This window comes from Bufo gargarizans, chromosome 9 (genome assembly GCF_014858855.1).
Source record: "Bufo gargarizans isolate SCDJY-AF-19 chromosome 9, ASM1485885v1, whole genome shotgun sequence".
Lineage (NCBI taxonomy): Eukaryota > Metazoa > Chordata > Amphibia > Anura > Bufonidae > Bufo > Bufo gargarizans.
The window spans coordinates 91,252,333-91,277,594 of NC_058088.1; positions in this window are offsets into that span (position 1 = coordinate 91,252,333).

A 25,262-nucleotide genomic window follows, 5' to 3' on the forward strand; every position below is an offset into this window, starting at 1 on the left:
CCCAGCACACACACAGGCAGAGGAGAGAGGTCCCGTAACAGAGGATCTGGCTTCATGTCAGCAGAGAATCAGTCTGCATGTCATAGCAGAGAATCAGGCTTCACGTCAGCCACCACTGCAACAGTCCATTGTCATAAATTTAGGCCCAGCACCCAGGCAGAGGAGAGAGGTCCCGTAACAGACAATCTGGCTTCATGTCAGCAGAGAATTAGTCTGCATGTCATAGCAGAGAATGAGGCTTCACGTCAGCCACCACTGCAACAGTCCATTGGCATATATTTAGGCCTAGCACACAGGCAGAGGAGAGAGGTCCCGTAACAGACAATCTGGCTTCATGTCAGCAGAGAATCAGTCTGCATGTCATAGCAGAGAATGAGGCTTCACGTCACCCACCACTGCAACAGTCCATTGGCATATATTTAGGCCTAGCACACAGGCAGAGCAGAGAGGTCCCGTAACAGACAATCTGGCTTCATGACAGCAGAGAATCAGTCTGCATGTCATAGCAGAGAATGAGGCTTCACGTCACCCACCACTGCAACAGTCCATTGGCATATATTTAGGCCTAGCACACAGGCAGAGCAGAGAGGTCCCGTAACAGACGATCTGGCTTCATGTCAGCAGAGAATCAGTCTGCATGTCATAGCAGAGAATGAGGCTTCACGTCAGCCACCACTGCAACAGTCCATTGGCATATATTTAGGCCTAGCACACAGGCAGAGGAGAGAGGTCCCGTAACAGACAATCTGGCTTCATGTCAGCAGAGAATCAGTCTGCATGTCATAGCAGAGAATGAGGCTTCACGTCAGCCACCACTGCAACAGTCCATTGGCATATATTTAGGCCCAGCACCCAGGCAGAGGAGGGAGGTCCCGTAACAGACAATCTGGCTTCATGTCAGCAGAGAATCAGTCTGCATGTCATAGCAGAGAATGAGGCTTCACGTCACCCACCACTGCAACAGTCCATTGGCATATATTTAGGCCCAGCACCCAGGCAGAGGAGGGAGGTCCCGTAACAGAGAATCTGTCTTCATGTCAGCAGAGAATTAGTCTGCATGTCATAGCAGAGAATGAGGCTTCACGTCAGCCACCACTGCAACAGTCCATTGGCATATATTTAGGCCCAGCACCCAGGCAGAGGAGGGAGGTCCCGTAACAGAGAATCTGTCTTCATGTCAGCAGAGAATTAGTCTGCATGTCATAGCAGAGAATGAGGCTTCACGTCAGCCACCACTGCAACAGTCCATTGGCATATATTTAGGCCCAGCACACACACAGGCAGAGGAGAGAGGTCCCGTAACAGACAATCTGGCTTCATGTCAGCAGAGAATTAGTCTGCATGTCATAGCAGAGAATGAGGCTTCACGTCAGCCACCACTGCAACAGTCCATTGGCATATATTTAGGCCCAGCACACACACAGGCAGAGGAGAGAGGTCCCGTAACAGAGAATCTGTCTTCATGTCAGCAGAGAATTAGTCTGCATGTCATAGCAGAGAATGAGGCTTCACGTCAGCCACCACTGCAACAGTCCATTGGCATATATTTAGGCCCAGCACACACACAGGCAGAGGAGAGAGGTCCCGTAACAGACAATCTGGCTTCATGTCAGCAGAGAATTAGTCTGCATGTCATAGCAGAGAATGAGGCTTCACGTCAGCCACCACTGCAACAGTCCATTGGCATATATTTAGGCCCAGCACACACACAGGCAGAGGAGAGAGGTCCTGTAACAGAGAATCTGTCTTCATGTCAGCAGAGAATTAGTCTGCATGTCATAGCAGAGAATCAGGCTTCACGTCACCCACCACTGCAACAGTCCATTGGCATATATTTAGGCCCAGCACCCAGGCAGAGGAGGGAGGTCCCGTAACAGAGAATCTGTCTTCATGTCAGCAGAGAATTAGTCTGCATGTCATAGCAGAGAATGAGGCTTCACGTCACCCACCACTGCAACAGTCCATTGGCATATATTTAGGCCTAGCACACAGGCAGAGGAGAGGTTCATTCAACTTTGGGTAGCCTCGCAATATAATGGTAAAATGAAAATAAAAATAGGATTGAATGAGGAAGTGCCCTGGAGTCCAATAATATATGGTTATGGGGAGGTAGTTAATGTCTAATCTGGACAAGGGACGGACAGGTACTGTGGGATCCATGCCTGGTTCATTTTTATGAACGTCAGCTTGTCCACATTGGCTGTAGACAGGCGGCTGCGTTTGTCTGTAATGACGCCCCCTGCCGTGCTGAATACACGTTCAGACAAAACGCTGGCTGCCGGGCAGGCCAGCACCTCCAAGGCATAAAAGGCTAGCTCTGGCCACGTGGACAATTTAGAGACCCAGAAGTTGAATGGGGCCGAACCATCAGTCAGTACGTGGAGGGGTGTGCACATGTACTGTTCCACCATGTTAGTGAAATGTTGCCTCCTGCTAACACGTTGCGTATCAGGTGGTGGTGCAGTTAGCTGTGGCGTGTTGACAAAAGTTTTCCACATCTCTGCCATGCTAACCCTGCCCTCAGAGGAGCTGGCCGTGACACAGCTGCCTTGGCGACCTCTTGCTCCTCCTCTGCCTTGGCCTTGGGCTTCCACTTGTTCCCCTGTGACATTTGGGAATGCTCTCAGTAGCGCGTCTACCAACGTGCGCTTGTACTCGCGCATCTTCCTATCACGCTCCAGTGCAGGAAGTAAGGTGGGCACATTGTCTTTGTAGCGTGGATCCAGCAGGGTGGCAACCCAGTAGTCCGCACAGGTTAAAATGTGGGCAACTCTGCTGTCGTTGCGCAGGCACTGCAGCATGTAGTCGCTCATGTGTGCCAGGCTGCCCAGGGGTAAGGACAAGCTGTCCTCTATGGGAGGCGTATCGTCATCGTCCTGCCTTTCCCCCCAGCCACGCACCAGTGATGGACCCGAGCTGCGTTGGGTGCCACCCCGCTGTGACCATGCTTCATCCTCATCCTCCTCCACCTCCTCCTCATCCTCGTCCTCCTCGTCCTCCAGTAGTGGGCCCTGGCTGGCCACATTTGTACCTGGCCTCTGCTGTTGCCAAAAACCTCCCTCTGAGTCACTTCGAAGAGACTGGCCTGAAAGTGCTAAAAATGACCCCTCTTCCTCCTCCTCCTCCTCCTCCTGGGCCACCTCCTCTTCCATCATCGCCCTAAGTGTTTTCTCAAGGAGACATAGAAGTGGTATTGTAACGCTGATAACGGTGTCATCGCCACTGGCCATGTTGGTGGAGTACTCGAAACAGCGCAACAGGGCACACAGGTCTCGCATGGAGGCCCAGTCATTGGTGGTGAAGTGGTGCTGTTCTGTAGTGCGACTGACCCGTGCGTGCTGCAGCTGAAACTCCACTATGGCCTGCTGCTGCTCGCACAGTCTGTCCAGCATGTGCAAGGTGGAGTTCCACCTGGTGGGCACGTCGCATATGAGGCGGTGAGCGGGAAGGCCGAAGTTACGCTGTAGCGCAGACAGGCGAGCAGCAGCAGGATGTGAACGCCGGAAGCGCGAACAGACGGCCCGCACTTTATGCAGCAGCTCTGACATGTCGGGGTAGTTGTGAATGAACTTCTGCACCACCAAATTCAGCACATGCGCCAAGCAAGGGATGTGCGTCAAATTGGCTAGTCCCAGAGCTGCAACGAGATTTCGCCCATTATCACACACCACCAGGCCGGGCTTGAGGCTCACCGGCAGCAACCACTCGTCGGTCTGTTGTTCTATACCCCGCCACAACTCCTGTGCGGTGTGGGGCCTGTCCCCCAAACATATGAGTTTCAGAATGGCCTGCTGACGTTTACCCCGGGCTGTGCTGAAGTTGGTGGTGAAGGTGTGTGGCTGACTGGATGAGCAGGTGGAAGAAGAGGAGGAGGAAGCCGAGAAGGAGGAGGTGGCAACAGGAGGCAAAGAATGTTGCCCTGCGATCCTTGGCGGCGGAAGGACGTGCGCCAAACAGCTCTCCGCCTGGGGCCCAGCTGCCACTACATTTACCCAGTGTGCAGTTAGGGAGATATAGCGTCCCTGGCCGTGCTTACTGGTCCACGTATCTGTGGTTAGGTGGACCTTGCCACAGATGGCGTTGCGCAGTGCACACTTGATTTTATCGGATACTTGGTTGTGCAGGGAAGGCACGGCTCTCTTGGAGAAGTAGTGCCGGCTGGGAACAACATACTGTGGGACAGCAAGCGACATGAGCTGTTTGAAGCTGTCTGTGTCCACCAGCCTAAATGACAGCATTTCATAGGCCAGTAGTTTAGAAATGCTGGCATTCAGGGCCAGGGATCGAGGGTGGCTAGGTGGGAATTTACGCTTTCTATCAAATGTTTGTGAGATGGAGAGCTGAACGCTGGCGTGTGACATGGTTGAGACGCTTGGTGACGGAGGTGGTGGTGGTGGTGTTGGTGGTACATCCCCTGTTTGCTGGGCGGCAGGTGCCAACGTTCCTCCAGAGGCGGAGGAAGAGGCCGAGGCGGCAGCAGCAGAATAGGCCGAGGCGGCAGCAGCAGAAGAGGTAGCAGGGGGAGCCTGAGTGACTTCCTTGGTTTTAAGGTGTTTACTCCACTGCAGTTCATGCTTTGCATGCAGGTGCCTGGTCATGCAGGTTGTGCTCAGGTTCAGAACGTTAATGCCTCGCTTCAGGCTCTGATGGCACAGCGTGCAAACCACTCGGGTCTTGTCGTCAGCACATTGTTTGAAGAAGTGCCATGCCAGGGAACTCCTTGAAGCTGCCTTTGGGGTGCTCGGTCCCAGATGGCGGCGGTCAGTAGCAGGCGGAGTCTCTTGGCGGCGGGTGTTCTGCTTTTGCCCACTGCTCCCTCTTTTGCTACGCTGTTGGCTCGGTCTCACCACTGCCTCTTCCTCCGAACTGTGAAAGTCAGTGGCACGACCTTCATTCCATGTGGGGTCTAGGACCTCATCGTCCCCTGCATCGTCTTCCACCCAGTCTTGATCCCTGACCTCCTGTTCAGTCTGCACACTGCAGAAAGACGCAGCAGTTGGCACCTGTGTTTCGTCATCATCAGAGACATGCTGAGGTGGTATTCCCATGTCCTCATCATCAGGAAACATAAGTGGTTGTGCGTCAGTGCATTCTATGTCTTTCACCGCTGGGGAAGGGCTAGGTGGATGCCCTTGGGAAACCCTGCCAGCGGAGTCTTCAAACAGCATAAGAGACTGCTGCATAACTTGAGGCTGAGACAGTTTCCCTGGTATGCATGGGGGTGATGTGACAGACTGATGGGGTTGGTTTTCAGGCGCCATCTGTGCGCTTTCTGCAGAAGACTGGGTGGGAGATAATGTGAACGTGCTGGATCCACTGTCGGCCACCCAATTGACTAATGCCTGTACCTGCTCAGGCCTTACCATCCTTAGAACGGCATTGGGCCCCACCATATATCGCTGTAAATTCTGGCGGCTACTGGGACCTGAGGTAGTTGGTACACTAGGACGTGTGGATGTGGCAGAACGGCCACGTCCTCTCCCAGCACCAGAGGGTCCACTAACACCACCACGACCATGTCCACGTCCGCGTCCCTTACTAGATGTTTTTCTCATTGTTATGGTTCACCACAACAACAAATATATTATTTGGCCCAATGTATTGTATTCAAATTCAGCGGGATATAAATTTGAGGCCTAGTATTTAGGCGCTGGGTGACCGGTATGGATTTAGTGACAGAATTAGACTTGGAAATGCACAGAAGCGTGTGTGTGAAGTTATTCTGAATGACCCTATGTGCACCTTCAATATGATCTACCCTTTTAGGGATAGATTTCAAATAGCTCTGATATAGCAGAAACGACTAAATTATGAAATTGCTAAATTGGGAATTGTATTTCAACCCAGAACAAAAAATGTGCTTTGACGGACACTAAATAACTTTCCCAGCCACAACAGGACAGCGGTAACGAGAGATTTAGCGGGATATAAATTTGAGGCCTAGTATTTAGGCGCTGGGTGACAGGTATGGGTTTAGTGACAGAATTAGATTTGGAAATGCACAGTAGCGGGTGTGTGAAGTTATTCTGAATGACCCTATGTGCACCTTGAATATTATATACCCTTTTAGGGATAGATTTCAAATAGCTCTGATATAGCAGAAACCACTAAATTATGAAATTGCTAAATTGGGAATTGTATTTCAACCCAGAACAAGAAATGTGCTTGAACGGACACTAAATAACTCGCCCAGCTACAGCACTAGGGACAGATTTAGCGGGATATAAATTTGAGGCCTAGTATTTAGGCGCTGGGTGACAGGTATGGGTTTAGTGCCAGAATTAGACTTGGAAATACACAGTAGCGGGTGTGTGTGAAGTTATTCTGAATGACCCAATGTGCACCTTGAATATTATATACCCTTTTAGGGATAGATTTCAAATAGCTCTGATATAGCAGAAACCACTAAATTATGAAATTGCTAAATTGGGAATTGTATTTCAACCCAGAACAAGAAATGTGCTTGAACGGACACTAAATAACTCGCCCAGCTACAGCACTAAGGACAGATTTAGCGGGATATAAATTTGAGGCCTAGTATTTAGGCGCTGGGTGACAGGTATGGGTTTAGTGCCAGAATTAGACTTGGAAATACACAGTAGCGGGTGTGTGTGAAGTTATTCTGAATGACCCAATGTGCACCTTGAATATTATATACCCTTTTAGGGATAGATTTCAAATAGCTCTGATATAGCAGAAACCACTAAATTATGAAATTGCTAAATTGGGAATTGTATTTCAACCCAGAACAAGAAATGTGCTTGAACGGACACTAAATAACTCGCCCAGCTACAGCACTAGGGACAGATTTAGCGGGATATAAATTTGAGGCCTAGTATTTAGGCGCTGGGTGACAGGTATGGGTTTAGTGCCAGAATTAGACTTGGAAATACACAGTAGCGGGTGTGTGTGAAGTTATTCTGAATGACCCAATGTGCACCTTGAATATTATATACCCTTTTAGGGATAGATTTCAAATAGCTCTGATATAGCAGAAACCACTAAATTATGAAATTGCTAAATTGGGAATTGTATTTCAACCCAGAACAAGAAATGTGCTTGAACGGACACTAAATAACTCGCCCAGCTACAGCACTAGGGACAGATTTAGCGGGATATAAATTTGAGGCCTAGTATTTAGGCGCTGGGTGACAGGTATGGGTTTAGTGCCAGAATTAGACTTGGAAATACACAGTAGCGGGTGTGTGTGAAGTTATTCTGAATGACCCAATGTGCACCTTGAATATTATATACCCTTTTAGGGATAGATTTCAAATAGCTCTGATATAGCAGAAACCACTAAATTATGAAATTGCTAAATTGGGAATTGTATTTCAACCCAGAACAAGAAATGTGCTTGAACGGACACTAAATAACTCGCCCAGCTACAGCACTAGGGACAGATTTAGCGGGATATAAATTTGAGGCCTAGTATTTAGGCGCTGGGTGACAGGTATGGGTTTAGTGCCAGAATTAGACTTGGAAATACACAGTAGCGGGTGTGTGTGAAGTTATTCTGAATGACCCAATGTGCACCTTGAATATTATATACCCTTTTAGGGATAGATTTCAAATAGCTCTGATATAGCAGAAACCACTAAATTATGAAATTGCTAAATTGGGAATTGTATTTCAACCCAGAACAAGAAATGTGCTTGAACGGACACTAAATAACTCGCCCAGCTACAGCACTAAGGACAGATTTAGCGGGATATAAATTTGAGGCCTAGTATTTAGGCGCTGGGTGACAGGTATGGGTTTAGTGCCAGAATTAGACTTGGAAATACACAGTAGCGGGTGTGTGTGAAGTTATTCTGAATGACCCAATGTGCACCTTGAATATTATATACCCTTTTAGGGATAGATTTCAAATAGCTCTGATATAGCAGAAACCACTAAATTATGAAATTGCTAAATTGGGAATTGTATTTCAACCCAGAACAAGAAATGTGCTTGAACGGACACTAAATAACTCGCCCAGCTACAGCACTAAGGACAGATTTAGCGGGATATAAATTTGAGGCCTAGTATTTAGGCGCTGGGTGACAGGTATGGGTTTAGTGCCAGAATTAGACTTGGAAATACACAGTAGCGGGTGTGTGTGAAGTTATTCTGAATGACCCAATGTGCACCTTGAATATTATATACCCTTTTAGGGATAGATTTCAAATAGCTCTGATATAGCAGAAACCACTAAATTATGAAATTGCTAAATTGGGAATTGTATTTCAACCCAGAACAAGAAATGTGCTTGAACGGACACTAAATAACTCGCCCAGCTACAGCACTAAGGACAGATTTAGCGGGATATAAATTTGAGGCCTAGTATTTAGGCGCTGGGTGACAGGTATGGGTTTAGTGCCAGAATTAGACTTGGAAATACACAGTAGCGGGTGTGTGTGAAGTTATTCTGAATGACCCAATGTGCACCTTAAATATTATATACCCTTTTAGGGATAGATTTCAAATAGCTCTGATATAGCAGAAACCACTAAATTATGAAATTGCTAAATTGGGAATTGTATTTCAACCCAGAACAAGAAATGTGCTTGAACGGACACTAAATAACTCGCCCAGCTACAGCACTAAGGACAGATTTAGCGGGATATAAATTTGAGGCCTAGTATTTAGGCGCTGGGTGACCGGTATGGATTTAGTGACAGAATTAGACTGGGATATGGCCAAAAAATAAACAGACTATTGCTGGTTAAATGCACTTGGTGTGACAGCTTCACCCTGATGTAGGCTTTAGCCAAAAAACAACCACACCATTGAGGGTTAAATGCACTTGGTGACAGGCGCAGCTTGCCCCTTATTTAGTATATGGCCAAAAAATGAACAGACTATTGCTGGTTAAATGCACTTGGTGTGACAGCTTCACCCTGATGTAGGCTTTAGCCAAAAAACAACCACACCATTGAGGGTTAAATGCACTTGGTCGCAGCTTGTGCTGGCGCACCACAAGACACAAAATGGCCGCCGATCACCCCAGAAAAATGTGACTGACAAACGGTCTGGGCAGCCTAAAAACAGTGAGCAATTGAGGATCAGCAGCTCAATGATCCACAGCTGCAGATCGATCAGTTAATCAAGTCCTTTGGAGGAGTTAATCTGCCTAATCTCGCCCTACTGTCGCAGCCGCAACCTCTCCCTACGCTAATCAGAGCAGAGTGACGGGCGGCGCTATGTGACTCCAGCTTAAATAGAGGCTGGGTCACATGGTGCTCTGGCCAATCACAGCCATGCCAATAGTAGGCATGGCTGTGATGGCCTCTTGGGGCAAGTAGTATGACGCTTGTTGATTGGCTGCTTTGCAGCCTTTCAAAAAGCGCCAAGAAAGCGTCACAAAAGCGCCAAGAAAGCGACGAACACCGAACCCGAACCCGGACTTTTACGAAAATGTCCGGATTCGGGTCCGTGTCACGGACACCCCAAAATTCGGTACGAACCCGAACTATACAGTTCGAGTTCGCTCATCCCTACCTCTAAAACATTATGGTTGAGGGTCTGCTGGTGACCCTCAAAAACATTATGGGTGAGGTTCTGCTGGTGATCCTCTAAAACATTATGGGTGAGGGCCTGCTGCTGAGCTGACCCTCTAAAACATTAGGAGCAAAGGGAGCCTAATGTAGCGTCTCTGGCCAAAAGCACTTCTCCATGTGTCAGTCGTTAAGTGGAGCTTCTCAATAACTGCGTTGTTCAAGGTGATATTATGGGACACATGCTCGTGTAAGGCTGGGACTGCACAGTGTGAAAAATATTGGCGACTGGGGACAGAGTACCGCGAAACAGCCGCTCCCATCAGGCTGCGATCACACACATTTTTAGACAGCATTCCGTGATGATGATAATAATACGTGATAATTTATTTCATATTATTTCAGCCGGGCACAGTGGTACACAAGTTGCAACGTTTCGGGCTAACATAAGCCCTTCATCAGGCTGACAAAAAAATAATAAATTGACAATGTAAGATGTGCATTAATATTGCTAAAATACGACTTTTACATAATTCATATATAACGGTACAATATGGATAGGGATGAGCGAACTCGAACTGTATAGTTCGGGTTCGTACCGAATTTTGGGGTGTCCGTGACACGGACCCGAACCCGGACATTTTCGTAAAAGTCCGGGTTCGGGTTCGGTGTTCGTCGCTTTCTTGGCGCGTTTGTGACGCTTTCTTGGCACATTTTGAAAGGCTGCAAAGCAGCCAATCAACAAGCGTCATACTACTTGCCCCAAGAGGCCGTCACAGCCATGCCTACTATTGGCATGGCTGTGATTGGCCAAAGCACCATGTGACCCAGCCTCTATTTAAGCTGGAGTCACATAGCGCCGCCCGTCACTCTGCTCTGATTAGCGTAGGGAGAGGTTGCGGCTGCGACAGTAGGGCGAGATTAGGCAGATTAACTTCTCCAAAGGACTTGATTAATCGATCGATCTGCAGCTGTGCATCATTGAGCTGCTGAAATTCAATTGCTCACTGTTTTTAGGCTGCCCAGACCGTTTGTCAGTCACTTTTTTCTGGGGTGATCGGCGGCCATTTTGTGTCTTGTGGTGCGCCAGCACAAGCTGCGACCAAGTGCATTTAACCCTCAATGGTGTGGTTGTTTTTTGGCTAAAGCCTACATCAGGGTGAAGCTGTCACACCAAGTGCATTTAACCAGCAATAGTCTGTTTATTTTTTGGCCATATACTACATCAGAGCAAGCTGCGCCTGTCACCAAGTGCATTTAACCCTCAATGGTGTGGTTGTTTTTTGGCTAAAGCCTACATCAGGGTGAAGCTGTCACACCAAGTGCATTTAACCAGCAATAGTCTGTTAATTTTTGGGCCATATACTAAATCAGGGGCAAGCTGCGCCCGTCACCAAGTGCATTTAACCAGCAATAGTCTGTTCATTTTTTGGCCATATACTACATCAGGGGCAAGCTGCACCCGTCACCAAGTGCATTTAACCCTCAGTAGTGTGGTTGGTCAAGCTGTCACACCAAGTGCATTTAACCAGCAATAGTCTGTTCATTTTTTGGCCATATACTACATCAGGGGCAAGCTGCGCCCGTCACCAAGTGCATTTAACCCTCAGTAGTGTGGTTGGTCAAGCTGTCACACCAAGTGCATTTAACCAGCAATAGTGTGGTTATTTTTTGGCCATTTCCCAGTCTAATTCTGTCACTAAATCCATACCGGTCACCCAGCGCCTAAATACTAGGCCTCAAATTTATATCCCGCTAAATCTGTCGTTACCGCTGTACTGTTGTGGCTGGGCAAGTTATTTAGTGTCCGTCAAAGCACATTTTTTGTTCAGGGTTGAAATACAATTCCCAATTTAGCAATTTCATAATTTAGTGGTTTCTGCTATATCAGAGCTATTTGAAATCTATCCCTAAAAGGGTATATAATATTCAAGGTGCACATAGGGTCATTCAGAATAACTTCACACACACGCTACTGTGCATTTCCAAGTCTAATTCTGTCACTAAATCCATACCGGTCACCCAGCGCCTAAATACTAGGCCTCAAATTTATATCCCGCTAAATCTGTCGTTACCGCTGTCCTGTTGTGGATGGGCAAGTTATTTAGTGTCCGCCAAAGCACATTTTTTGTTCTGGGTTGAAATACAATTCCCAATTTAGCAATTTCATATTTTAGTGGTTTCTGCTATATCAGAGCTATTTGAAATCTATCCCTAAGAGGGTATATAATATTCAAGGTGCACATAGGGTCATTCAGAATAACTTCACACACACCCGCTACTGTGCATTTCCAAGTCTAATTCTGTCACTAAATCCATACCGGTCACCCAGCGCCTAAATACTAGGCCTCAAATTTATATCCCGCTAAATCTGTCGTTACCGCTGTCCTGTTGTGGATGGGCAAGTTATTTAGTGTCCGCCAAAGCACATTTTTTGTTCAGGGTTGAAATACAATTCCCAATTTATCAATTTCATAATTTAGTGGTTTCTGCTATATCAGAGCTATTTGAAACCTATCCCTAAAAGGGTATATAATATTCAAGGTGCACATAGGGTCATTCAGAATAACTTCACACACACGCTACTGTGCATTTCCAAGTCTAATTCTGTCACTAAATCCATACCGGTCACCCAGCGCCTAAATACTAGGCCTCAAATTTATATCCCGCTGAATTTGAATACAATACATTGGGCCAAACAATATTTTTGTTGTTGTGGTGAACCATAACAATGAGGAAAACATCTAGTAAGGGACGCGGACGTGGACATGGTCGTGGTGGTGTTAGTGGACCCTCTGGTGCTGGTGGTCCTAGTGTACCAACTACCTCAGGTCCCAGTAGCCGCCAGAATTTACAGCGATATATGGTGGGGCCCAATGCCGTTCTAAGGATGGTAAGGCCTGAGCAGGTACAGGCATTAGTCAATTGGGTGGCCGACAGTGGATCCAGCACGTTCACATTATCTCCCACCCAGTCTTCTGCAGAAAGCGCACAGATGGCGCCTGAAAACCAACCCCATCAGTCTGTCACATCACCCCCATGCATACCAGGGAAACTGTCTCAGCCTCAAGTTATGCAGCAGTCTCTTATGCTGTTTGAAGACTCCGCTGGCAGGGTTTCCCAAGGGCATCCACCTAGCCCTTCCCCAGCGGTGGAAGACATAGACTGCACTGACGCACAACCACTTATGTTTCCTGATGATGAGGATATGGGAATACCACCTCAGCATGTCTCTGATGATGACGAAACACAGGTGCCAACTGCTGCGTCTTTCTGCAGTGTGCAGACTGAACAGGAGGTCAGGGATCAAGACTGGGTGGAAGACGATGCAGGGGACGATGAGGTCCTAGACCCCACATGGAATGAAGGTCGTGCCACTGACTTTCACAGTTCGGAGGAAGAGGCAGTGGTGAGACCGAGCCAACAGCGTAGCAAAAGAGGGAGCAGTGGGCAAAAGCAGAACACCCGCCGCCAAGAGACTCCGCCTGCTACTGACCGCCGCCATCTGGGACCGAGCACCCCAAAGGCAGCTTCAAGGAGTTCCCTGGCACGGCACTTCTTCAAACAATGTGCTGACGACAAGACCCGAGTGGTTTGCACGCTGTGCCATCAGAGCCTGAAGCGAGGCATTAACGTTCTGAACCTGAGCACAACCTGCATGACCAGGCACCTGCATGCAAAGCATGAACTGCAGTGGAGTAAACACCTTAAAACCAAGGAAGTCACTCAGGCTCCCCCTGCTACCTCTTCTGCTGCTGCCGCCTCAGCCTCTTCCTCTGCCTCTGGAGAAACGTTGGCACCTGCCGCCCAGCAAACAGGGGATGTACCACCAACACCACCACCACCTCCGTCACCAAGCGTCTCAACCATGTCACACGGCAGCGTTCAGCTCTCCATCTCACAAACATTTGGGAGAAAGCGTAAATTCCCACCTAGCCACCCTCGATCCCTGGCCCTGAATGCCAGCATTTCTAAACTACTGGCCTATGAAATGCTGTCATTTAGTCATTTAGGCTGGTGGACACAGACAGCTTCAAACAGCTCATGTCGCTTGCTGTCCCACAGTATGTTGTTCCCAGCCGCCACTACTTCTCCAAGAGAGCCGTGCCTTCCCTGCACAACCAAGTATCCGATAAAATCAAGTGTGCACCGCGCAACGCCATCTGTAGCAAGGTCCACCTAACCACAGATACGTGGACCAGTAAGCACGGCCAGGGACGCTATATCTCCCTAACTGCACACTGGGTAAATGTAGTGGCAGCTGGGCCCCAGGCGGAGAGCTGTTTAGCGCACGTCCTTCCGCCGCTAAGGATCGCAGGGCAACATTCTTTGCCTCCTGTTGCCACCTCCACCTTCTTGGCTTCCTCCTCCTCTTCTTCCACCTGCTCATCCAGTCAGCCACACACCTTCACCAACAACTTCAGCACAGCCTGGGGTAAACGTCAGCAGGCCATTCTGAAACTCATATGTTTGGGGGACAGGCCCCACACCGCACAGGATTTGTGGCGGGGTATAGAACAACAGACCGACGAGTGGTTGCTGCCGGTGAGCCTCAAGCCCAGCCTGGTGGTGTGTGATAATGGGCGAAATCTCGTTGCAGCTCTGGGACTAGCCAATTTGACGCACATCCCTTGCTTGGCGCATGTGCTGAATTTGGTGGTGCAGAAGTTCATTCACAACTACCCCGACATGTCAGAGCTGCTGCATAAAGTGCGGGCCGTCTGTTCGCGCTTCCGGCGTTCACATCCTGCTGCTGCTCGCCTGTCTGCGCTACAGCGTAACTTCGGCCTTCCCGCTCACCGCCTCATATGCGACGTGCCCACCAGGTGGAACTCCACCTTGCACATGCTGGACAGACTGTGCGAGCAGCAGCAGGCCATAGTGGAGTTTCAGCTGCAGCACGCACGGGTCAGTCGCACTACAGAACAGCACCACTTCACCACCAATGACTGGGCCTCCATGCGAGACCTGTGTGCCCTGTTGCGCTGTTTCGAGTACTCCACCAACATGGCCAGTGGCGATGACGCCGTTATCAGCGTTACAATACCACTTCTATGTCTCCTTGAGAAAACACTTAGGGCGATGATGGAAGAGGAGGTGGCCCAGGAGGAGGAGGAGGAGGAGGAAGAGGGGTCATTTTTAGCACTTTCAGGCCAGTCTCTTCGAAGTGACTCAGAGGGAGGTTTTTGGCAACAGCAGAGGCCAGGTACAAATGTGGCCAGACAGGGCCCACTACTGGAGGATGAGGAGGACGAGGATGAGGAGGAGGTGGAGGAGGATGAGGATGAAGCATGGTCACAGCGGGGTGGCACCCAACGCAGCTCGGGTCCATCACTGGTGCATGGCTGGGGGGAAAGGCAGGACAATGACGATACGCCTCCCACAGAGGACAGCTTGTCCTTACCCCTGGGCAGCCTGGCACACATGAGCGACTACATGCTGCAGTGCCTGCGCAACGACAGCAGAGTTGCCCACATTTTAACGTGTGCGGACTACTGGGTTGCCACCCTGCTGGATCCACGCTACAAAGACAATGTGCCCACCTTACTTCCTGCACTGGAGCGTGATAGGAAGATGCGCGAGTACAAGCGCACGTTGGTAGACGCGCTACTTAGAGCATTCCCAAATGTCACAGGGGAACAAGTGGAAGCCCAAGGCCAAGGCAGAGGAGGAGCAAGAGGTCGCCAAGGCAGCTGTGTCACGGCCAGCTCCTCTGAGGGCAGGGTTAGCATGGCAGAGATCAGTGCAGTTTCTAGGTAAAATTTCTCTCAGGGCGAGTGTAAAAAAAACCTCCCCCCCCCCCTTCCCCTCACAACTGCTCGATGAAATAAGTGTCTCCCCCATTGTAAAAAATGTGGAACCACATTGCACGGACGGTCACAGTGACCCACTGTCCCATAGACTCAGGCTCTCACTCACAGCAGGCTTCTTTCTCAGCACTGCTCCGGGCGGGCGGTAACAGGCAGGCAGTGCGGGCGGCGGTGCGGGCTCACCTCACTCACTGTACGTCACGCAGTGCGTGAGGTACAGTGAGTGAGCGCCGCCGCCCGCACTGCCTGCCTGTGGGGGGACATTATTTTTAATAAGGATCACTATGGACATTATTTAGAATGGAGGCTGCTGTGGATGTCATTATAACTGTATAATGTCTGATAGGACTAGTCCTGAGTTATATTACCCTGCCCTGTATAATAATGTACCCTGATATCCCTTAGTTATATTACTCCAGCGGGGTAATATAACTAAGGGGTATCAGGGATGGGTACATTATTATACAGGCATGGGCAGGGTAATATGACTCAGCTCAGGACTAGGCCTATCAGACATTATACAGTTATAATGAGTAATGACATCCACAGCAGCCTCCATTCTAAATAATGTCCATAGTGATCCTAATTAAACTTAATGTCCCCCACAGTGACAGTGGCCCCCATTTTCATGTCTCCCACAGTGGACCCCCCATTGTAATTAATGCCCCCCCCATTGTAATTAATGCCCCCCCCCATTGTAATTAATGCCCCCCAGACCATCACTCGCCTCACAGCAGGCATCAGCACTGCTCAGGGGCTCAGGGCGGGCGGTAACAGGGTGGCAGTGCGGCGCTCACTCACTCACTGTATGTCACGCGCCTGCGCCGCCTAGTGGGAGGAGCAGGCGCGTGACGTCAGTAAGTGCCGCCCGCACTGTCTGAAGAGTCCCCTGCCGGCGCCCCCCTTCTGACAGCTCCCCGGGCGGCCGCCCGTCCTGCCCGCCCCTAGAAACGGCCCTGGCAGAGATGTGGAAAACTTTTGTCAACACGCCACAGCTAACTGCACCACCACCTGATACGCAACGTGTTAGCAGGAGGCAACATTTCACTAACATGGTGGAACAGTACGTGTGCACACCCCTCCGCGTACTGACTGATGGTTCGGCCCCATTCAACTTCTGAGTCTCTAAATTGTCCACGTGGCCAGAGCTAGCCTTTTATGCCTTGGAGGTGCTGGCCTGCCCGGCGGCCAGCGTTTTGTCTGAACGTGTATTCAGCACGGCAGGGGGCGTCATTACAGACAAACGCAGCCGCCTGTCTACAGCCAATGTGGACAAGCTGACGTTCATAAAAATGAACCAGGCATGGATTCCACAGGACCTGTCCGTCCCTTGTCCAGATTAGACATTAACTACCTCCCCTTAACCATATATTATTGTACTCCAGGGCACTTCCTCATTCAATCCTATTTTTATTTTCATTTTACCATTATATTGCGAGGCTACCCAAAGTTGAATGAACCTCTCCTCTGTCTGGGTGCCGGGGCCTAAATATATGCCAATGGACTGTTCCAATGTTGGGTGACGTAAAGCCTGATTCTCTGCTATGACATGCAGACTAATTCTCTGCTGACATGAAGCCAGATCCTCTGTTACGGGACCTCTCTCCTCTGCCTGTGTGCTGGGCCTAAATATATGCCAATGGCCTGTTGCAGTGGTGGCTGACGTGAAGCCTCATTCTCTGCTATGACATGCAGACTAATTCTCTGCTGACATGAAGCCAGATTGTCTGTTACGGGACCTCTCTCCTCTGCCTGGGTGCTGGGCCTAAATTTATGAAAATGGACTGTTGCAGTGGTGGGTGACGTGAAGCCTGATTCTCTGCTATGACATGAAGACTGATTCTCTGCTGACATGAAGCCAGATTGTCTGTTACGGGACCTCTCTCCTCTGCCTGGGTGCTGGGCCTAAATTTATGAAAATGGACTCTTACAGTGCTGGGTGACGTGAAGCCTGATTTTCTGCTATGACATGCAGACTGATTCTCTGCTGACATGAAGCCAGATCCTCTGTTACGGGACCTCTCTCCTCTGCCTGTGTGCTGGGCCTAAATATATGCCAATGGACTGTTGCAGTGGTGGCTGACGTGAAGCCTCATTCTCTGCTATGACATGCAGACTAATTCTCTGCTGACATGAAGCCAGATTGTCTGTTACGGGACCTCTCTCCTCTGCCTGTTTGCTGGGCCTAAATATATGCCAATGGACTGTTGCAGTGGTGGCTGACGTGAAGCCTCATTCTCTGCTATGACATGCAGACTAATTCTCTGCTGACATGAAGCCAGATTGTCTGTTACGGGACCTCTCTCCTCTGCCTGGGTTCTGGGCCTAAATTTATGAAAATGGACTCCTACAGTGGTGGGTGACGTGAAGCCTGATTCTCTGCTATGACATGAAGACTGATTCTCTGCTGACATGAAGCCAGATCCTCTGTTACGGGACCTCTCTCCTCTGCCTGGGTGCTGGGCCTAAATATATGCCAATGGACTGTTGCAGTGGTGGCTGATGTGAAGCCTGATTCTCTGCTATGACATGCAGACTAATTCTCTGCTGACATGAAGCCAGATTGTCTGTTACGGGACCTCTCTCCTCTGCCTGGGTGCTGGGCCTAAATTTATGAAAATGGACTGTTGCAGTGGTGGGTGACGTGAAGTCTGATTCTCTGCTATGACATGAAGACTGATTCTCTGCTGACATGAAGCCAGATCCTCTGTTACGGGACCTCTCTCCTCTGCCTGGGTGCTGGGCCTAAATATCTGACAATGGACTGTTGCATTGGTGGCTGACGTGAAGCCTCATTCTCTGCTATGACATGCAGACTAATTCTCTGCTGACATGAAGCCAGATTGTCTGTTACGGGACCTCTCTCCTCTGCCTGGGTGCTGGGCCTAAATATCTGACAATGGACTGTTGCATTGGTGGCTGACGTGAAGCCTCATTCTCTGCTATGACATGCAGACTAATTCTCTGCTGACATGAAGCCAGATTGTCTGTTACGGGACCTCTCTCCTCTGCCTGTGTGCTGGGCCTAAATATATGCCAATGGACAGTTGCAGTGGTGGCTGACGTGAAGCCTCATTCTCTGCTATGACATGCAGACTAATTCTCTGCTGACATGAAGCCAGATTGTCTGTTACGGGACCTCTCTCCTCTGCCTGGGTGCTGGGCCTAAATTTATGAAAATGGACTCTTACAGTGGTGGGTGACGTGAAGCCTGGTACTCTGCTATGACATGAAGACTGATTCTCTGCTGACATGAAACCAGATTGTCTGTTACGGGACCTCTCTCCTCTGCCTGGGTGCCGGGGCCTAAATATCTGAGAATGGACTGTTCCAGTGGTGGGTGACGGGAAGCCAGATTCTCTGCTATGGGACCTCTCTCCAATTGATTTTGGTTAATTTTTATTTATTTAATTTTTATTTTAATTCATTTCCCTATCCACATTTGTTTGCCTGGGATTTACCTACATGTTGCTGCCTTTTGCAGCCCTCTAGCCCTTTCCTGGGCTGTTTTACAGCCGTTTTAGTGCCGAAAAGTTTGGGTCCCCATTGACTTCAATGGGGTTCGAGTTCGGGACAAAGTTCGGATCGGGTTCGGATCCCGAACCCGAACATTTTCGGGAAGTTCGGCCGAACTTCTCGAACCCGAACATCCAGGTGTTCGCTCAACTCTTAATATGGACATGATTTATACATAAAACAAAGCCATATATAATCTGTTTAAATAGACATGATTAGTTGTATAAGACATAATGACATGTTACATAATATATACATGATGACATGCTTCATGACATAGAAACAATATATTAACATGGGGTTGGAGTGAATATAAGTATCCAAACGACAGTCCATGCAAATAGTGAGTGTGGTATGATAGTCAGATCAGATATATTATGGAAGCCATCAAGGATTTGATCCGAGTACCATACTAAATGACTGCAGACAGACTGAAAGTAATAACCACATAAACAGGTGACAGCGAAAATTGTGGAAAGTGTTATAGCTATAGAGAGGAGCAAACACTGTACATAATGCCCTATGGTAGACATAAGAATAGTATGGTGGAGCCATAGGCTCAAACACTTACCACTAACAGTACCACATATCAAGTATTGCCGCCGCTAGCCTGCAATGCGGGTCGCCATATTAAATACCATTCAGAGGTCCTTAATTGGTGGCCAGGCGTCACATGTCCACCCAAGTGGGCGGAACCATTCAAAAGTGAGGCTTGGAACACAGGAAATATTCCATACTGCTGGACTATCTCAGTAAGCGCAGAGTAGGCGTGCATGCAAATTTTATGTGTGACGCACACGTCACATGATCGCGCCGTCCGGTCAGCTGAAAAGGGCCCAAAAAAGTTATATAAGACGCACTGATCGGCGTAATTAACTTTATGGCCCCAATAGTCATGCGCTGCATAAGAAAAGGAGCGCTAGTACAGCGCTAATGCAGGAGGAAAAAGTGATGCGAACGTCACATAATAGTGCATGCACAAAGCAACGATAATCTATCAGCAGCCATCTTGGAAGATGACAAAGTAAGGGCACCAGAGGGGATCTATCATATAGCTGTGTATTAAGAAGTAGAGAGTAACTAAATAGTCATAATGCATAGGGAATGAGAGAATAGCCATATACAGTGGGATGCGAAAATTTGGGCAACCTTGTTAATCATCATGATTTTCATGTATAAATCGTTGGTTGTTACGATAAAAAATGTCAGTTAAATATATCATATAGGAGACACACACAGTGATATTTGAGAAGTAAAATGAAGTTTATTGGATTTACAGAAAGTGTGCTATAATTGTTTAAACAAAATTGTGGGCACCACAAAAAAGAAATGAAATCAATATTTAGTAGATCCTCCTTTTTCAGAAATTACAGCCTCTAAACGCTTTATGTAGGTTCCAATGAGAGTCTGGATTCTGGTTGAAGGTATTTTGGACCATTCCTCTTTACAAAACATCTTTAGTTCATTCAGGTTTGATTGCTTCCGAGCATGGACAGCTCTCTTAAAGTCACACCACAGATTTTCAATTATATTTAGGTCTGGGGACTGAGATGGCCATTCCAGAACGTTGTACTTGTTCCTCTGCATAAATGCCTTAGTGGATTTTGAGCAGTGTTTAGGGTCGTTGTCTTGTTGAAAGATCCAGCCCGGGCGCAGCTTCAGCTTTGTAACTGATTCCTGGACATTGGTCTCCAGAATCTTCTGATACTGAGTGGAATCCATGCGTCCCTCAACTTTGACAAGATTCCCAGTCCCTGCACTGGCCACACAGCCCCACAGCATGATGGAACCACCACCATATTGTTTATCACTTGTGTTTCGGCATGCTTGATGCAAGCGTTTACATGAGGTGAGTGGAAAGTGGTGAAGATGGCCGCACGAAGGCCATCTACTGTCTGGAACTGTTGTCCATTTTTGTAAACTTCCCTTGCCATCCGTCCCCAAAGGTTCTCAATTGGATTTAGATCTGGGGAACACGCAGGACGGGCCAAAAGAGTGATGTTATTCTCTTGGAAGAAGTCCCTTGTCCTGCGGGCATTGTGTACTGTAGTGTTGTCCTGTTGAAAAACCCAGTCATTACCACACAGATGAGGGCCCTCAGTCATGAGGAATGCTCTCTGCAACATCTGGACATAGCCAGCGGCCGTTTGACGCACCTGCACTTCCACTGAAGGAAAAAGCACCCCAGACCATTATGGCGCCCCCTCCACTGTGGCGCATAGAAAACATCTCAGGTGGGATCTGCTTGTCATGCCAGTAACGTTGGAAACCATCAGGACCATCAAGGTTAAATTTTTTCTCATCAGAGAATAAAACTTTCTTCCACCTTTGAATGTCCCATTGTCACGGATGAGAGTGGGGGAACCCTCATCCGTGCGATGTTAGGGAATCGGGAAGCTGCTCGGCCTGGACAACAGAATTAGGGAGCAGGTCACCTCCTAAAGCATCCCTAACTCTGACCCTGACTCCTAACTGTATGAGCCAACCCAGATTGTAGGAGGGCTCATACTCAGGAACCTCGGGTCCCTACTTGCCCTCAAGAGATCCCTGAGCTAGAAGCTGGGTAAGACAACCTGTTCTTCCTAGACAAGGACGAACAGGAGTCTAACCTAGCCAAGCTGCAAGGAAAGGGGAACATCAACAGAATATGGATATGGCAGGCGCATGAAGCCACTTCCACACCTACCTGCCACAGACACACTGACTGGAACCCGTGCTCAAATGCTGTTGTCCACACCAAAGGACACAGCACACAACATAACTCACACAGGAAACCAGATCCATAGCAGCAATAAGGTGAGACATCACAGGAACATAAACTTAACATCACAACATTAGTGCTCTCTTACAAAGTCCAAACGAGCAGTTCTGTGGTGTTCAAGGAGACGAGGTCTTTGAAAACGTTTTTTGTTTTTGAAGCCCTTCAGTCTCAGATGCGATCTGATGGTCATGGGGCTGCAGTCAGCACCAGTAGGTGCCTTAATTTGGGTCGAGGATCGTCCAGTGTCTTGACGGACAGCCAATTGGATCCTCTGGCTCAGTGCTGATGAAATTGTTGGGGGTCTTCCACTTGACTTTTTTCCATATCCCTCAGGATCATTCAAGAAATTCCAAATGTCTTACTGTGTCCCACCTCAGCAGCGATGGTGCACTGTGAGAGACCCTGCTTATGCAGTTCAACAACCCGACCACGTTCAAAAAGGGAGCGTTTTTTTGCCTTTGCCATCACAATGTGTGACTACCTGACAGAAAATGACAATGAATCCACATCTTTGCACAGATTTTGCCTTTTAAAGGCATGTGGTCCTAAAATTTGGATCAGCTAAAAAACTGCCTGTTTCAGTTTAATCGTTATTTTCAATTAATTGACTGCTCAAAAAAAGTTTTGTCTCACTCTCATTTCTTCCTGTTGCATGTTGAAGCTCTACTTGGAACCTTTTTAAGATCCAACAATGTAAAATATGATTTTTTGCCATTTTTCAAGTGGTCTTAAACTTTTGATCAGGAGTGTAAATCAAAGAACTATCCCCAATTACCAAAGAGCCATAGATACACTTGCATTGTACTTTGCATCAGTAATAGACGATAGGTAACGCATATGAGACGCATAGGGTGCTGGTGTCATAGCAGATGGACCGTAGAACGTGCTTGGCGGATGTCTCCACCCGCTACTGGACGGTTCTGGTCCAACAAGGTGAAAAAGAAACAAACATTAGAGATTCTCAAAAAAGGGAATAGAGAATATTAACAGCATTATTCATCCAAAAGATAATCCCTATTGAATCCAATAGGTTGCAGAGTACATAGGCGTCAAATCCACATCATCTCTCTCTCTCTCTCGTAACAACACTTGACGGTCACATCCTCTTCTTGGGGGAGGAATCCAGTCAATCACTTGAAACCGTAGTTGGCTAATGGCATGTTTTTGTAAAATAAAATGCACAACTAGGGGGGCATCAGTCTTTTTAGTCCGAATATTTGACTTATGCTGACAAATGTGCCACCAGGGCATTTGATTAGGTAGATCACATAATTAGTTTGGCATGAAAAGTGACCCTGGATATTATATGTTTTCCCTGAAGTGGGATGGGTGAAGGTCCGGCCCTTAGTGACATTACTACATTGAGCACATGAGAGACATGGATATGTGCCTCTAATGGAGAAGCCTATGATGGTGGCCTGAATACTGTTGTCCTTACTAGTCCCAAGGTCCGATTTAACAATAGCATATCCCTGATATTTTTAGCTCTCTTATAGGACATCAGTGGCATTTCATGAAAAATATTGGGGAGGTTGCTATTTAGGATGTGCCAGTGTTTATACACAATCTTTTTAATGTCCATACTCTGATGTGAAAATATTGTAACACACGGGATACGTTTCTGAATAGGTTTTTTAGTGATTTAGGCGTCATCAAATTACCTCTTGGAATATCTGCTACTTTATGAGTGTGTGTACGAAGGATATGGGCCGGAAAACCCCTCACAATGAATTCATTCAATCTAGCTTCAACAATGGATGGGTCTGAGACAATACGCTTAACTCTCATCAATTGTGATCGTGGTAACGACCGAAGAAGGCCCGGGGGATGAAAGCTGTTCTGTTAAACCTGAGTAAGCTATTTTTGTCCGTCGGTTTTGTGTATAGGTCTGTTGTAATAATATTGTCTCTTACCTTGAGGCAGATATCCAGGAAGGAGATTTTCGACAGATTGAAGTTCAGAGAGAGAGAGATGGAGGAAACGCTAGAATTTATAGCCTTATGGAAGGTGTGTACCCTGCCCGATGCAAAACACATTGTCAATGTATTGAACCCAACAAAAAACATATTCATTGAACATGGCATTGGGGATAGACCACTTTTTCCTAAAAAAAAATTCAAGTAAATAACAGCAAATGTGGGTGCTTCATTACAGCCCATCGCTGTCCCCGGCTATATGTAGCTATAATTTATCCTGAAACAAAAATTTATTCCGTTTGAGGACAAAGGATAATAGGGACAAAATGAATTCTTGTTCAATTAGAGAGAATTCAGCCTGCTGTTGTAGGGAAATTTTTACACACTCAATACCTGCATCCGTGGGGATGTTGGAATACAAACTGGTTACGTCCATAGTGACTAGAAAAGGTTCATTGCCTGCCTAAGTTAACCTTTGGTAATTTCTTAAGGAAATCCATAGTATCCTGGATGAAGGATTTTCCATTTTGGTCATAGGGTCTAAGGAGGTTATTGAGCATTTTAGCTGTTGATTGGAACACAGAGTCACAACCTAAAACAATGGGCCTACCTTCCCTGTTTTTATGGACCTTAGGTAGGGTATAGATTACAGGTATGTGGGGATGTTGTGGAGTAAAATATTCCACCATCTTTGTGGTAAGAATTCCATTTTTTGGGGCATTCCCTACAATCTAGGATAATTCAGTGAGGAACTCCCTATGGGATCATGATCTAGGGGTAGATAGGTCCCATGATCCCTGAGTTGTCCCATGATTTCATTTTTGTAATTAGTACGGTCCATTATTATAACCCCCAAAACTTTATCGGCCGGCTTTATCACTATGCTTCTGTCAGCAGATAATTTTTTAAGGCACATCATTGCCCCCTAGACAAATTATATCTCAGCTTTTTAGGAGACATATTTTTTTCAAGACTGTTCAAATCACTTTGGACCTTCGAGATGTATTTCTCCACCATATCATATTTCTTTGGTGGCATATACTTGCTTGGTGGTCTGCATCCCTTGGTCCGTTCTTAAATGGTGAGGATGTAGGTTTTTAGTCATTCATCCAGGAGGGTTTCTCAATGTCTAGATATGCTTGTAATCTGATAGAACGAAAAAATCCTGACATTTCTTTATCCAACAAGTAAGGATTGGTGAAATTAGTTGGGACGAAGCCTAGTCCTCAATTCAGAGCAGAAACTTCATCCGTCGTGATGAATTTATTTGACAAATTAATAGTTAGGTCCTCAGAATATGTGGGATAACTGCTTTATTCCTGTATGTTTATCTGGTCTGGATCGGTTCCCGTGATTGCTAACAGTACCTCCTTGGTGGCCTCTGCCTCTGTTTCTGACAGTACCTCTGTCTAAAAAATCAACGTCACTGGCACTTGATGAGCCCGATGTTTGTACAGTGGCAGTACCTGAGGTGGGATAGTTCTAGGGAACCGTACTGTAGACCTGATTTGTGGTATAATCCTGGATATCTCTTTGAAATTTAGATTTTTTACGTTCTAAATTACGTCAAAAATGGTTATTCTTTTGGGTGAGGTTGCTTCGGATAGATGTTGCTTCTTCTCCATAGATACTTCCTGGAACAAATTTTGTTCCAGAACTGTAATTTCCTCCTTTCTCTTCTTAATCTCCTTGCTAGCAGTCTCCAAAGTTAAAAGAATAATGTCAAATGATGCTTTATTAGGTATCCTCTCAAATTGAAGACAGAACTCAGAGTCTTCTG